A 14,189-nucleotide genomic window follows, 5' to 3' on the forward strand; every position below is an offset into this window, starting at 1 on the left:
TAATTGCAAAAAATGTTCTCCCCGGGGTCATTTAATTTATCTAAAACTAAAGCACGTTTTTTTTCCCACTTAAGGAGGTGATGATGAAGTGAAAATATAAAGGAAAAAAGCCCACTTTTTGTTTTTGCTTTGTATACACTCTATTATTCTGAAAGGTCCATCATTTTGAAAGCTTAAGGTATATGAATCATTTCACTGCAAAGGTATATACATATATCTATATCTACGTCTATACAGCTGTTTCATGACTTTCAATATGTGTTCATAGATTGCTATTATATCTTATCATTAATAAACATTTATATTATATTAAAAACTCTTTAAAAAAGATACAAATGAACTTATTTCCAAAACAAAAAGAGACTCACAGATATAGAAAACAAACTTATGGTTACCAAAGGGAAAAGGAGGGTGGGGAGAGGGATAAATTAGGAGGTTGGGATTAACATATACACACTACTATACATAAAATAGTTAACCAACAGTATATAGCACAGGGAACTCTACTAAATATTTTGCAATAACCTATAAGGGAAAAGAATCTGAAAAAAAAAATATATAAACATTTATGTATATAACCGAATCACTGCTGTACACCTGAAATTAACTGTAAATCAACTGTACTTCAATAAAAACAATTTTTAAAATTTTAAAAAACTCTATTCAAAGCAAGCTTTTACTAATTGTTGTATTTCATGTAATTATGACCTCCTACAGCTTCCTTGTAGCACTTAAACAAAGAATCAACAGGGGGGATACAAAATCCCCAAATGATTTTGACATTTGGACCAATCACATCACTTGAGCCAAGACTCTTTGTTCTTAAAATCTCAGCTGGCTGTTCTAATGGCTGGCTACCCACCCGGCCCACCAAGCAGGGTTGTTTGTCAAGACTTTGAGGCACATATTCTGCTTCCAGAATCAACACTGCATAGTGATTATTTCTCTCACTTTTTTGTTTCTTTTCCCCCAATACTTTATTTTCAATAATCTTCACTTTCCTGAAGGAACTAATTTGGGGAATGGGGACCACTCTTTCAAAAAAAAAAGTTAAAGTTAGTATTTTAATCCCCCAAAGGCAAGGACTATAAAGAACATTCCAATCACATGACCGCACCACATTTTTGTGTTTAAATTAAGCCAGGGTTATGAGGCGATTAATAACACACACTGACTCAAAAAGTCAGCTGGCATGATTAGGAAGGGCAAACTTTTCTGGTTTTAGTAGAGAAACAAAATAAGCATATAATTGACCTTTGCATTCCATTCTACTTGAAAAAGGCTTTCCAGCCTTTTAAAAAATCTTCATACTTCTGGTCCATATCACACTCGGAATTAGATACTTTAAAAATATGCCATTAACCAAATTTTGTCTTGGCAGCTGGTTTAAATATTTATGTAAGATATGTAGCAGTTGCTGCACTTAGAATTTAAAACAGATGGCAGGACTATATTGGCACTGTGCATTACTGGCAGAAGTGGACCATTTGAACTTTCTTAAAGTTTTGCAGCATTGAAGCTTGAGGGGACATAATTGACCCTCTTTTCCTCTGTCCTTAGGGGAGCACAGAATTGGTTAGGGATGCTAACTCAGAAATCATGACACTGAAGATGTGGGCAGCTGTTTAGGAGAGTGAATGTAAGAGGCAGGTACCCGTAGGATTCTCCCCTCCCCTCCCCTTCCAGCTCACTTATTCTGTCTCCTTGTTAAGGCATTTACTTCATTTTCTGGGTCTCTGGAGACTTATTGCTGGCACACATTCCCACACCGAGACAATTCATTTTCCTCATCAGGAAAGATTAAGAAAAGAATAGAAGACTGTGTGAAGGCAAAATGCAAAGTCCAACATTTCTCTGCTGACCTCAGCTATTAATGACCCAAAAGTCCATATCTCGGTAGAATCTTAAAGATTCTAAGAGCTTAGCACAGGGTCTGGCACATAGTAGGTACTCAGTAAATCTTGAACAACGGAATGTTTCCTCCAGCTAGACTTTCCTCAGCCTTTTTGTGTTTTTAAAATTGAAGTATAGTTGATTTACAATGTTGTGTTACTTCAAGTGTACAGCAAAGTGATTCAGTTACACACATATATACTTTTTCAGTCTTTTCTATTATAGGCTATTACAAGATATTGAATATAGTTTCCTGTGCTATAACATGGATGGGCCTAGAGATTATCATACTAAGTGAAGTAAGCCAGAAAGAGAAAGACAAATACCTTATGATATCATTTATACGTGGAATCTAAAATACAACATAAATGAACTTATCTATGAAACAGAAGCAGAATCACAGACATAGAGACCAGACTTGTGGTTGCCAAGGCGGGGGGTGGGGAGGGATGGATTGGGAGTTTGGGATGAGCACATGCAAACTATTACATATATGTATAACTGAATCACTTTGCCATACACCAGAAACTAATACAGCATTGTAAATCAACTATACACTTTAATAAAACAAATTTAAAAAATAATAAACCATGTTTCTTTGTTTTGCTGATTTAAAAATTATAAAACGAACACAACCTCCATGTCATAACTCAATAACACATCAAATGAGAGTCCCACTTTACTCTTACCTATTTCCACTCTTCCTGTCTCCCCAGAAGTAAGCACTGATGTCAGTTCGGTACATACATTGCCTATTTTTTCCTATTCATTTGCATTTATAGGTACTCATGGAAATATATCATTTTAATAACATATATTAGTTACGGATGCATACTTATATATTAGACATATAAACATACGCGTGGAAATAATAAACATGAAGTTCAAGATAAGGTTATGAAAGAGCTGCCCTCCTCTCTCAGTCACAACAGAGTGTGAGTTCACTTCCGGCTCTTTGTCTAGTGCCCATAGGTGAGAGCTGCCTTTCAGAATATTAGCGCCTGGATCTCACTGCTAGAACAGGCATCAACGAGACACACAGTGCTGCACCGGTTGGGCTTCGTGGCAGCGTGTTTAAATTTAAGCTGAGTTTTCTGCACAGTGTGTTGGTTTCCATCAAACTCCAGATCTGAAGCCAACTTCTCCAGGAGGCTTGCTGCACTGCCCCACCCTGCCTCAGCCCCCACTGTGAAGTGTGACGCCCTTCTCCAGTTGGCAGAATACAGGCGTGCCTCCTTTCGTCGTGCTCCGCTTCATTGCACTTCACAGATGTTGTATTTTTTAAGAACTGAAGGTTTGTGGCAACCCTGCAACGAGCAGGTACTATCGGTGCCATTCTTCCAACAATCTGCTCATTTGATGGCTCTGTGTCCCATTTTGGTAATTCTCACAATACTTCAAACATTTTTATTATTATTATGTTTGTTATGGTGATCTGCGGTCACTGATCTTTGATGATACTATTGTCATTGTTTGGGGGCACCAACCAAGAACTTTATCAATAAATGTTGTGTGTGTTCTGACAGCTTTACTGACCGGCCATTCTCCATCTCACTCCCTCTCCTTGGGCCTCCCTGTTCCCTGAGACACAATATTGAAATTAGGCCAATTTATAACCCGACAATGGCCTCTAAGTGAAAGGAAGGATGCACACCTCTCGCTTCATTTTTTTCCACTGTGCAGCTTGCAGGCTCTTAGTTCCCCGACCAGGGATGGAATCAAGGCCACGGCAGTGAAAGCGTGGAGTCCTAACCACTAGACCGCTAGGGAATTCCCAAGAGACGCATGTCTCTCACTTTAAATCAAAAGCTAGAAATAATTAAGCTTAGTGAGGGAGGCATGTTAAAAGCTACATAGGTTGAAAGCTAGGCCTCTTGCTCCAGTCAGGCAAGCTGTGAATGCAAAGAAAAAGTTGGGTTTTTAAAAAAAATTTTTATTGGCATATAGTTGATTTAAAATGCTGTGTTAGTTTCAGGTGTACAGCAAAGTGAATCAGTTATACATATATGTATATCCCCTCTTTTTTTTTTTTTTAGATTATTTTCCCATATAGGCCATTACAGAGTACTGAATAGAGTTCCCTGTGCTATACAGTAAGTCCTTATTAGTTATCTATTTTATATATAGTAGTGTGTATATGTCAGTCCCAATCTCCAAATTTATCTCTCCCCTTCCCAGGAAAAGTTCTTGAAGGAAATTAAAAGTGTTACTCCAGAGAACACAGGAATGATAAGAAAGTAAAACAGCCTAATTACTGATATGGAGAAAGTTTTAGTGGTCTGGAGAGAAGATCAAACCAGCCACAATATTCCCGTAGGCCAAAGCCTAATCCAGAGCAAGGCTCTAATTCTCTTCAATTCTACGAAGGCTGAGAAAGGTAAGGAAGCTGCAGAAGAAAAGTTTAGAGCTAGCAGGGGTTTTGGTTCATGAGGCTTAAGGGGAAAAGCTGCCTCCACAAGTTGGACGGGCAAGGTGAAGCAGCAAGGGCTGATGTAGAAGCGGCTGCCAGTTACCTAGAAGAGCTAGCTATGACAATGAATGAAGGTGACTACACTAAACAACAGATTTTCAGTGTAGATAAAACAGCCTTCTGTTGCAAGAAGATGTCAGCTAGGACTTTCATAGCTAGAGAGGAGAAGCCAATGCCTCGCTTCAAAGCTTCAAAAGACAGGCTGACTATCCTGTTACAGGCTAATGCAGCTCATCACACAGTAAGTTAAAGCCAATGCTCATTTACCATTCCAAAATCCTGGAGCCCTTAAGAACTGTGCTAAATCTACACTGCCTGTGCTTTATAAATGAAACAGCAAAGCCTGGATGATAGCATGTGTGCTCACAACATAGTTTACTAAATATTTTAAGCCCACTGTTAAGAACTACTGCTTCAGAAAAAGAGATTCCTTTCAAAATATTACTGCTCATTGACAAAACACCGGGTCACCTAAGAGCTCTGATGGAGATATACAACGAGATTAATATTGTTTTAATGGCTGATAACACAACATCTATTCTGCAGCCCAGGGATAAAGGAGTCATTGCAACTGTCTTATTATTGAAGAAACACATTCCATAAGGCTACAGCTGCCATAGATAGTGATTCCTCTGATGGTTGTGGGCGAGGTCAACTGAAAGCCTCTGGAAAGAATTCACCATTCTAGATGCCATTAAGGACATTCTTATGGGAATAGTTCAAGATATCAACATTAACAGGAATTTGGAAGAAGTTGATTCCAGCCCTTATGGATGCCTTTCAGAGGTTCAGGACTCCAGCAGACGAAGTAACTGCAGATGTAGTGGAGACAACAAGAGAACTAGAATCAGAAGTGGAGCCTGAAGATGTGACTGAATTGCTGCAATCTCACGATAAAACTTTTGCAGATGAGGAATTGCTTCTCATGGATGAGTAAAGAAAGTGATTTCTTGAGATGAATAGTTGATAAAGCAGCAGCAGGGTTTGAGATTAACTTCAATTTGGAAAGACGTTCTACTGTGGGTAAAATGCTCTCAAACAGCAGTGCATGCTGCAGAGAAAATCGTTCATGAAAAGAAGAGTCAATTGATGTGGCAAACTCACTGTTGTCTTATTTTAAGAAACTGCCGCAGCCACCCCAGCCTTTAGCCACCACCCTGATCAGCCAGAAGCCTGCAGCCTCGAGGCCAGGCCCTCCACCAGAAAAAAGATTACAAATAACTGAAAGTTCCAATGATGGTTAACATTTTTTAGCAATAAAGTATTTTTAAATTAAAGTATGTAGGACTTCCCTGGTGGCCCAGTGGTTAAGAATCCACCTGCCAGTGTAGGGGACACGGGTTCGAGCCCTGGTCCGGGAAGATCCCACATGCTGTGGAGCAACGAAGCCCGTGCACCACAACTACTGACCTTGCACTCTGGAGCCTGTGAGCCACAGCTACTGAGCCGAAGCGCCGCAACTACTGGAGCCTGCGTGCCTAGAGCCCGTGCTCTGCAACAAGAGAAGCCACCGCAATGAGAAGCCCACGCACCGCAACGAAGAGTAGCCCCCACTCGCTGCAACTAGAGAAAACCTGCGCTCAGCAACAAAGACCCAATGCAGCCAAAAATAAAATAAATTTTGTTTAATAAAGTATGTATATATTTTTTAGACATAATGCTATTGCATGCTTAAAAGACTTCAGTATATTGTAAATTAACTTGTATATGCACTGGAAAACCAAAAAATTCATGTGACTTGCTTTATTGCCGTGGTCTCCAACAAAACCCAAAATATCTCTGAGGTATGCCTGTAGTTATCTTTTCTCTCCCTTATGCCACTTATCGTGTTCCACCATCTAGTCCTGTTTTTTGAACGTACAACCCTTCACCACTAACTTGTAGCTTTTAAGGAGAGAAACTGGGTTATGCATCTTCGTATTCTCTTTCTGCCTAGAACATTGCCTCAGTCAACAAATGACAGGACACGTATGGTTTAACACTCGTTTTGTATAAATGAAGGTATTATAGATTAATACATTCTATATATTTATTTTATTTAAAACATTTTAAAATGAGGCAAAATTCACTTAAGGGCATCTAGAAGGGTGAATCCTTTCCAGAAGTGTTTCAATTGACTTTGCCCATTTTATTTATTTTGTTTGTTTGTTTGTTTTTTTGCGGTACGCGGGCCTCTCACTGTTGCGGCCTCTCCCGTTGCGGAGCACAGGCTCCGGACGCGCAGGCTCAGCGGCCATGGCTCACGGGCCCAGCCGCTCCGCGGTACGTGGGATCTTCCCGGACCGGGGCACGAACCCACATCCCCTGCATCGGCAGGCGGACTCTCAACTACTGCACCACCAGGGAAGCCCGACTTTGCCCATTTTAAAGAGAGCAATTCAGGGGCATTTAATATATTCACAACCTTATGCATCTACTATCTAGTTCCTAAACCTCTTCATCACCCCAAAAGAAAGCCCCCTGCCCATAAAGCATTTACTTCCTCAGCCCCTGGCAGACACTAACGTGCTTTCTGTCTCTGGATTTACCTATTCTGGATATGTCATATAAATGGAATCATACAGTACATAATCTTTTGGGTCTGGATTCTTTGACTTAGCACAATATTTTCAAGATTCATCCATGATGTAGCACGTATTAATATTTCATTCCTTTTTGTGGTTAAATAAACTGTTCTATATATTTTATTTGCAATGTGTTGCAGGTATATGTCATCTGCCCGATTTTACCTCTAGATGGCATTACTTTCTTGAGAATTTCCTGGTCTGTCCCAATACTAGTTAGTGAAATTAACTAAATTACACTGTAACATTATATCAATTCAAGAACTGCTTTCATGCATCTCCCTCCCTCCCTATCCAGGGAAGAGATATGGGAACATATGTATATGTATAACTGATTCACTTTGTTATAAAGCAGAAACTAACACACCATTGTAAAGCAATTATACCCCAATAAAAATGTAAAAAAAAAAAAAAGAACTGCTTTCACTGCAAAGCCAAATGAGCCCTAATGAATCAGCCATTATGGCTGCTTTGACACTACAGCATACAATATGCCGTGGATCTGGCCATTACATGCTGTTATAAGCAACAGTGGCTTCTGGGTAAGTAGAGATTACTTTCCAGATGTGTTTTTAAAATATCTATTTCATACTGAATTATCGTAGCTTGAATCGTTTTATTAATCTGGCAGTAAATAATAATACCCCAGTCAGGACTGGAATAACAAAATACTATAGGGGATTTTGTAATGTCATTGTGAAATCTACATGATACTTGGTTTGATTTATAGACCTGGCTCCTCCTATTACCTAAAGGACCATGGACAAATCTCACTGGTCTTGCTTAATCCTCTAGAAAGAGATGAAAGCAAATTAAAACCTTCCTTTTGGGGTTTTATGAGTATCAAATGAAAAATGACAGTGAAAATGCATTGTAATCTGGGAAGTACTATGCTACTTGTTATCAACTTTGAGGACTTAAAGATTCATACTCATCGGTATTTACATTATGCATAAAAATGTTATTCTCTTTAAGGTAGTCAGTGTCATTGAGCTCGGGGCTTCTCAAGAATTTTAACAGTTTAGAAAGCAATTCCGTTTTGAGTATCTTCCTGAGACTATCATCAGAGTGGTCCGAGAAGATTCTGTGAGGAAATTACAGCACTTTTAAGTAAGTGATCTCTGTACTGGATACTCCTAGTTTGTTTAGTTTAGTTAGGTGAGGTAACTTTGACTTGAATGAAATATATTTTAGTATGAGAAGCATTTGTCCTGTCTGGTGATAATAGTTCAGAGCTTCTTTGTACCTCTAGTGCCCAAGAGAATTTGACATATAATAACCCTTAAACATATAATGACAAATAAGTGAGTTCCATTTCCTATATTTCTCCTTTATTTGACTAGGAGTTTATTTAGGGTAACAATAATTTTATTGTTTATTGAATTCGCATTGCCAAATAGTGCCTGGCAGTCAAAAAAAAAAACAAAAGACAAAAAAACCCAACCAAACAAACAAAAAAAGAAGCGTTCATTGTATGCAAAATGAGTAAATTACTGGATACAAATATTGCTACTAAAGATGCAGAAAATATAGGTTTAAAATAGTTTATGTTTTAAATTATTAACAGCTTATTTCAAAGTTGTGCATTCTCCCCTAGTTGACCTAGATGCTTAATTAAAGCTGCCCAAACAGTTAACACCTGGCGCATCTTTTGACAGACAAAAAATCAAAGCAGGTAAATAGTGTTCATAGGTAGGTCTACAAATGATTCATGTGCCCTAAAGTTCTTAAAACATAAGCAATACAGAGTTCTTTGCATGTGTAGGAAGCCCTGGGGTCTTGAAAACAGAATGGGTGGAGGCTTGGGGACAAATGGATGAAATGAGATAACACAAAGCATTCAATTCAGTACTTGGCTCCCAGCACCTTTGTGCTAATTAGGTAAAGACCTCTCTGGACAGATGCAGCCCTGCAGGCCTACAGTTTGGCAAGCTGAGTGGGGATTGGATTACTGTTCCCAAGCTCCCTTGGGCAGCAACCTTGCACAATGAACAACCTGCAGAACAATTTTTGGAGGCCCTCCGACTAGCTATTGTCATCGAGAGACAGCATGACAGAGTGAGTAGTCAGCCTCCCCAGCTTACCAGTGGGTACCTTGTAACAGTAATCTTTCCGTGGCTTGGTTACTCACTTGTAAAATGAGACAGTACTAATATTCCCCTCGCTGGGTCATTATGCAGAGTGAATGACTGAATGTATGTAAAGCACATAGAACAGTGCATGGCAAATATATATATTCCATAAAATGTTAGGTATTGTTATCAATATTAGACTACTTCTCAATAACAGACAAGGCAAACTGGTATCAACTCTTTGACAGTCTTGAGGCATGGGGTTTAGGATGGTAAGGCTTTGAAGGAAGGGTGGTGGTCGACACAAAGCTCCCTGTCTTGCAGAGAAGTAGGAGCAATGAAACCCTACAAAGAACCATGCAAATTTAGGGGTGTGGAATTCTTCCTTGGAACTCCATGATCTTATACACCACCTCCATTCCAATGACTTCCATCTAGATGTTCAATATGTATTTGTTGGTGGGTTTTTAAAGTAATTTTAAATGTCTAAAATCTTTGCTCTCCATCCAGAGCTGCCGGCTGGTTTGTTAGTACTGCTTGTTTATACTGAAGTCAAATGAGGCAGTTTTCTCAGTCTCTTCCTCTGAGAAGATTATTTATGTGTACTTTTCCAAATACTGCAGCACTCTTTTCTTTTAGCTTTCCAGATTGAACTTTTAGTTAATTAATTAATTTAATTGAAGTACGGCTGATTTACAGTATCAGTTTCAGGTGGTCAACATAGTGATTCAGTATTTTTATAGACTATACTCCACTTAAAATTATTACAAAATAATGGCTATATTTCCCTGTGCTGTACAATATATCCTTGTTGCTTATTTATTTTGTACATTGATGTTTGTATCTCTTAATCTTTTACCCCTATCTTGCTCGTCCCCCTCCCCTCTCCTCGCTGGTAACCACTAGTTTGTTCTCCGTATCTGTGTGGGCACTTAGGTTGTAAGTTCTAATACTAAACACAAGGGGGCAGCGTTCTGCCACTTATCCCTGCCCTGGCTCCGTTCAGACACCTGATTTTCATGAAGTGCTTTTTGTAAAGCCTGTCTTAGTTAAGGTGGCAAATCCTTATTCCTTTAAGACTCAGGCTTGCTGTTTTTCTTCACTACTGCCTGGAATATATACCTACCCTTCTGTAGAAATAAAACTGAAATCTAAAAGCCTGACTGTATTTATACCCAGGACATGTTAATAGGGAGTTTAAAAAACAACAAAATACTTAAACCAAAGCATTTTAGGCTGGCTATCCCTCTCTACTGGGTAACATAAAATATAATGATATTGCCATTAAGGTGATTGTCTGGACTCTCTTAAACACTAATTTGCTCTGTTAATCACCATAGATCTTTTCCAAAGGTAATTGCTAACCCTGAATACTTCATTCCACAAATATTTACTAAGTGCCTTCTATGTGCTAGGGATTTTTCTGGGGATTTAATGGAACCCAGACAAGGGTTGTATCTTTGTGTTTAGACTGGTGATATTCTGTCAGGAGAGGGAGGGAGGGATATACCTGCCTGCAGAGGCTCGGCCCCTTTGAAAGCATATCTTTAAAACGTTTAGGTTTGTTAAGATGGAAGGGGATTTAGAGATTACCTAGTGGAAACTCAGATGCCTAGAGGCGCCAGACAGATAAATAAAATGGGCCAGTTGGGGTCTGCAATTAAGTGAAGAGCAGGTGTCTAATTTAAAGACCACTCTCTCCCAATAAGCTCAGGCTAGAATATTCTTCTCTCTTCTTTTTTTTCTTTAAACCCGAAACAAGACCTGCTCCCCTCAACACACACACACACCTTCTCCTAAAGTTACCAAACAGAAAGAACTGTTTTAAGTGAGGTGGATTCACAGAACCAGGAAGGGCAAGGAGTCAAGATAAATCACCTTGTCCTCCACCCCACCCCTCCCCCCAAATTTTTTTAAACAAATATATTAACCCAAACCATGATAAATATTTTTTTTTTTTTTTTTTTTGCGGTAAACGGGCCTCTCACTGTTGTGGCCTCTCCCGTTGCGGAGCACAGGCTCCGGACGCTCAGGCTCAGCGGCCATGGCTCACGGGCTCAGCCGCTCCGCGGCATGTGGGATCTTCCCGGACCGGGGCACGAACCCGTGTCCCCTGCATCGGCAGGCGGACTCTCAACCACTGCGCCACCAGGGAAGCCCCATGATAAATATTGAGCAATGCAAGACCACAACATGAACAGCGGCCAAAGGCTACGGTATAGGTGAGGTCGCTGTTTTTCTCCTTCCTCAAGGAATTTTCTAGGCCATTAAGAGAGCTTCCCTTTCTGAGTCTGGTTTTTCTAAGTCTCCTGTTAGCATTCAGCAGGAACAGGGCTGTGTAACCATCTTCGGGCGCTATCAGAAGAGAAATGCAAGGTGCTAGCTGTGTCTTCCTCCCCTGTCACTAGTGAATGTAAGATGGAGGCAAGGAGTCTCTGGGGCCAGATTTGTCAAGGGAATTCAGATGTTGATCTTTCAAAGAGAAGTCAGAAATCTGGAGTTTCATGGGGAATCTCCCAATTTTAGAGAGCTGCCAATGAATTATCTCAATGCTGTGAAGGCCATTCCAAGCTCATCTGAGAGCTAACTTTGCCTCATTTGTCCAGTAGCTTAACCTCTAACCTAATTAAATCCTCTAATTCTACAGATTAAATAACAGGCCCAGAGAAGTTAATGACTTGCCCAACATCATCACATAATCTGTATTTTTTCCTCTAAGTCATAAAATAGCTGAAAAAAGTGGAGGAAATGTCTTACAACTAGTGAGACAACTATTGTCAACTTAAATAAAAGGTAGGTGCGAAATGAGCCAGCTACTTGGCAATGTTGGTGTTGAGACAATTCAGAAGAGTATGATTTATACTAACAATGAATGTAGTACCTAATGTGGAAAATGATTATTGCAGAGGGGCTAATGAGAAAATAAAAGATGCTCTGACTGCCATGAGTTACAAATCAGCACCGTGATGGTTCTCTCAAATTTCAGTAAGTAAGTATGAACACAACAGGGTATTGGAAAACAGCTGCAGGCTTACATATCAAGAAATTCTGGGCAAGTCAGACATTCCATTATTTCATAAATCTAATAAGAGAAGTGCATATGGAGTTTACTATTAAATTAAGAAAAAAATGGCTCAATATCACACAGGAAATACAATAAACATGTAGGTATTGCTAAAGAGCTCAAACAAATGAGGGGATGAAGGAACATTTAAGTGAAGCCAGTTGGGACTTCAAATTCTGGGGCCATTTCCAACATGTCCAGTGGTCATTTTTTTATATGGGGGCTAGAAATATTTTAACCATTTAAGAAAGTTTTTTTTTTTTTTTTGCGGTACGTGGGCCTCTCACTGTTGTGGCCTCTCCCGTTGCGGAGCACAGGCTCCGGACGCGCAGGCTCAGAGGCCATGGCTCACGGGCCCAGCCGCTCCACGGCATGCGGGATCCTCCCGGAGCGGGGCACGAACCCGTGTCCCCTGCATCGGCAGGCGGACTCTCAACCACTGCGCCACCAGGGAAGCCCAAAAGTGCTATTATTTTATTGTTCACTACACGTGGCTAATTCTTGTGCCAAACTGACATTCCAAGAGGACAGCCAAGTGCTGACTGATGTCACCACCTGGTTTTACCAAGTCGTGTTCACCTCTCACTGACCGTCTCCAGATTCTGTTAGGGCAGAGTGGATGTCTATATTGTTCAGGGTCATGCTCCCAGCTCAGTTCCTGGCTCTCAGAAGGTCGTCAATAACTGTTTAGCTAGGCTGAATTGGCTCAGCTGGAATTGAAGAATCAGAAGCAATTGGAAGGGAGCTTAGAGCTAGTTCTCAGCATCCTCATCCATTCCACCCCTCCCAGCACGATACCAGCCCCTCCTCTTCCATGTTCCCCTCCGTCAGTGATGGGAAACACAATGTGCTGTTAGCAAGCAGTCAAATCTACTTCAATAATCCTGCCTTAGACCCTCTCCAGATGATGCTAACGCCAAACTAGATAGTCATAATGTTCTTGGCCAAAAGCCTATACTTTTAAAATGAAATTCCATGAGATTCATGTGAGTTTTTGTTTGTTTGTTTTTTGTGGTACGCGGGCCTCTCACCGCTGTGGCCTCTCCCGTTGCGGAGCACAGGCTCCGGATGAGCAGGCTCAGCGGCCATGGCTCACGGGCCCAGCCGCTCCGCGGCATGCGGGATCCTCCCGGATCGGGGCACGAACCCGTGTCCCCCGCATTGGCAGGCAGACTCCCAACCACTGTGCCACCAGGGAAGCCCCCATATGAGTTTTAATATAACCGTAACAAGTATTAATAATGCATGCTGTATAATCCATTGGCATTCTCCCCCAAAGAGCTCAAATTCTTATTGTGATAAATTTGTACTTACGGATAAACAGGAATACATCTCTCTTCATAAGGGGCAAAATAACCTTTTAGCTTCATAGAAGTTTCCCAACAATGATGTGATGTAGTTCCACTAGGCTGGAAGAGCATGGGCTTGAGAATTTCAGATCACCGGTCACCAGTATAACTCTGGAATGGAATTTAATTTCTAAATGCACACTCTCACCCCAACCAAAATGTCTAACTTGTCTATCTCAGGGACTCCACACCTTGAAAACTTCGAATCCTTTTAACCATTCATTCATCCAATAACTGAGTTCCTGATATATGCCAAGCACCACGCTAGGTATCAGAGGCACAGTGGTGAACACGATGGGCATGGTTCCTATTCTCATTGAGCTTTTAGTTTAGGGCCAAACAAAATGAAAGCAAGCAGCAACAAAAACTCAAGTTGAGATAAAAATGGTGAAGGAGAAAGAAAGTGCTAAGATGGAGAATAATGGAGGCGAGAGATTGAGTTTAAATAGAATGGTCTTAGAAGACCCCTGGGGAGGTGATATTTAAGTTGAGGTCTTTGCAATAAAAAAAAAAAAAAAAAAGATGAAGAGCTTTCCAGGCAGGAGGAAGAACAGATGTAAAGACTCTACGTCCTTGGCTTGATGCTAAGAAAAAAAACAGACATGGGGAATGTGACACAAGATGATGCAGGGATAGGCAGGGGCATGACACACTTAGGGGCCATGGTCAGAGGAGCCCAGATTGGTGCTTTGGGAGCCATAGAAAAGTTATAAGCTGTGAGGCAATGTGATCTAGTTTAAGTTTTGAGAAAAAAATTCTTGGTGTTCTCGTGAGAAT

The sequence above is a fragment of the Neophocaena asiaeorientalis genome, unplaced genomic scaffold, assembly GCF_003031525.2.
Source record: "Neophocaena asiaeorientalis asiaeorientalis breed wild unplaced genomic scaffold, Neophocaena_asiaeorientalis_V1.1 scaffold131, whole genome shotgun sequence".
Lineage (NCBI taxonomy): Eukaryota > Metazoa > Chordata > Mammalia > Artiodactyla > Phocoenidae > Neophocaena > Neophocaena asiaeorientalis.